We start from the raw sequence: 2,812 nt of genomic DNA on the forward strand, positions 1-2,812 counted from the left end.
TGCCCCGTACTGCCATTTTCCCCCTAGCCCCGGGAACTGACTGAGGTTCCCAGACCTGGCTGATGCCATTTGGGGTTACACTTGGCCTCCTTCCACACTGAGGCCCAGGTGCCTCACTTCCCCAGGGCCCCAGAAGGTTCAGTAGCCCTGTGATGTCTCCCGAGGCCCCCGGAGGATTCCAGCGAGACCCAGGGGTACCCTGTGGGAGGTGGGTGAAGGTGCTGGGGCGGCGTCCCATTCACTCACTTTATCTTCCTTCCCCAACCCATTAGACCAGTGTAGACTTCAGCTTTCTCTTGCCACCGCCGGCAGACCTGCCCGGCAGCCTATTAAGGCCAGAACTGAGCGTGACAAATGCAACGAGGCTGTGGTGGCCATAGTTAGCACCCCCTTTCCCAGAGCTGCTCGTGCCTCAGAGCCCCACTCGTGAACGCACTGCACACCCCCCAGGGGCAAAGAAAGGCTCAGCAAGGGGGTGTGTGGCTCCAGGGTGAGGGCCGGGGCAGGATGGGAAAGCAGAAGGCCGCTGCCTCCCCAGGTTCCTGGGGCCTGGCCAGAGGAGGAAAAGGAGGAAAGGCACGGACCCTTACAGTGCCTGTCACCCCAGTTGGTGAGGAAATGACTCTTCACGAATGCCTGTGACCTTCTGGACGGTGTGCTGGAGGTGTAACACCCTAGGGGTGACATGACTCTGATGAGGTCGGGGGATCTGATGCAGGTCACAGAGCCGGGCATTGGGCCGCTGGCGGCTATGCCCCTGAGCCTCGTCAAGGACAAGCAGCCCTGGGATCGCACTGGGGCTTGGCCTCCTGAATGGGACCTCCTGACTGGTGTTTCTTTGATCAAGTTAGCTTCATGATGCCTACATCAAAGGACCTGATAAGTGGAGGGCAGTGAAAGCCCTTTGCAAACTGTAAAGTTCCAAAGAATTCTGTCCTGCTGCATTTGACGCAAAAACATCAGAGGATAGTCAGACTGGCAGGTGTGCAGAAAAGGCGGGCCAGTCTTTCTGGTGCCCCGGTCCTGCCCCACCTCCCACCTCCCTCCTCCCTCCTCTGGCCTCCCTTCCCAAGCTTCGTGGCCCTAGGCAGCCTTAGAAGGCCTACTGGGGGGACCTGGCTGGCTCAGTCCATGGAGCATGTGACTCTGGATCTCCGGGTTATGAGTTCAAGCCCCACACTGGGCTTAGATCTTACTTAAAAAAAAGAGGGGGGGGTGCCTGGGTGGCTCAGTCGTTAAGCGTCTGCTTTCGGCTCAGGTGGTCCTGGAATCAAGCCCCACACTGGGCTTCCTGCTCAGTGGAGAGCCTGCTTCTCCCTCTCCCTCTGCTTCTCCCCGTTTGGGCTCTCTCTCTCTCTCTCTCTCTCTCTCTCGCTCTGTCAAATAAATAAATAAATAAATAAATAAATAAAATCTTTAAAAATAAAAAATTTGTAAAAAGAATAAAAGAAAAATGAAGCCTACTTTCCCCTGACTTCACCAATAGGCCACTCCGGGGGGGCCCCCCCCCCCCGAGACCTGTAAACAGCAGGAGCCAGGCTACGGGGAGCCAAGCTCCGCGCCCGAGCGGGCGGCCTCCCCTCCGACCGGCAGGTGGCAGCACCCGCCCGAGTTGGGGTCGGGCCTCCGCGGCGGGCGCTCGCGGAGCGGCTGCTAACTTTCCCCAGGTAGCGCTCCCGCCTCCGCTCCGGGACCGCGGGCGCCTCAGATCCCGGGCCGAGCTGCTGCGGCGGGAACGCGGACGAGCCGCCTGGCCTTGGGCGCTAATTAAAAAGCTGTGCTGCTCGCCGCGTCCTCTTTGCAGGAGCTGCGGGCCCCGCCTACTCCTGGAGCCGCGGGGCGGAGGGATGTGTCCCCATCCCACCCTCTGGAGGGTGACCGGCCCGGGACCCCGGCCTCCTACCCTCTAGCCGCGCGCTCGGGCCCCCCGTGCTCCACTCCCGGACTCTGGGCCTTACCCACCCCGCAGATAAACGAAGACACCTGCCATGGCCTCCCGGTGGGGGCGAAGGGGACAGGCAAGGCCCCTAAAACCGCCCCCATCCTTAGGCTCGGGCTGGCCCTAGGTTAACTAGCAGAGCTTTACGGTTTACAACGCACATTCACGCAGTCATCTCCTTGAAATCTGCCAACTCCGTGAAGGAGTGAAGGAAGCAGGGCTAGAATTCATGGTGGAGCCCCACGGCCCAGATAACCAACGGGCACAATCACCAAGCTTCTGGATCCCCAGCACACGCCCCTCCCACTACCTGCACTGCCTCATCAATTCCACCTTGACTCTTTGTCTGGGAGTTACTGTCAACCCTCCTTCAGATGTCCAGTCTCTTCCTTTCCTGGGGGAGGTCGAAGGGAGGGGCAGGGGAAGGTTTGGGACCCTGCATAATGAGCCTCCTTGGCTAGAACCTGGATGGGAGAGGGACAGCCATGTCCTCTAAGTTCGCCCTAGTTCTCACAAAGGCACTCGAGGTCAGGAGGACCGAGTCCCAGGGGCAGGAGAGGGAATGGGGTGGCAGTGACGACCCGAGGCCTTGGGGCCACATAGAGGCTGGCAGGGGAGACCCCCAGAGATGGCAGAAAAGAAGGAGCACCGTGAAAGCGGTGGGGAGGCACTGCGGGCTGCTTTCCTGCTCCTTTCCAAGACAGGTGGCGGTGCTCCTCTCACCCACAGAGCTGAGGCTGCACCCAGCTGGGGCCCAAAGAGCCTCCTCCCTTCGCTCCCCACCCGCTCCTCCCCATCGCTCAGATTCCAATACAATTTCCAGCTAACCAGCATGTCGATAGAACAAGTCGGGCAGCCGGATTGCTGGCCAAT

The sequence above is a fragment of the Ursus arctos genome, unplaced genomic scaffold (assembly GCF_023065955.2).
Source record: "Ursus arctos isolate Adak ecotype North America unplaced genomic scaffold, UrsArc2.0 scaffold_24, whole genome shotgun sequence".
NCBI classification, from domain to species: domain Eukaryota; kingdom Metazoa; phylum Chordata; class Mammalia; order Carnivora; family Ursidae; genus Ursus; species Ursus arctos.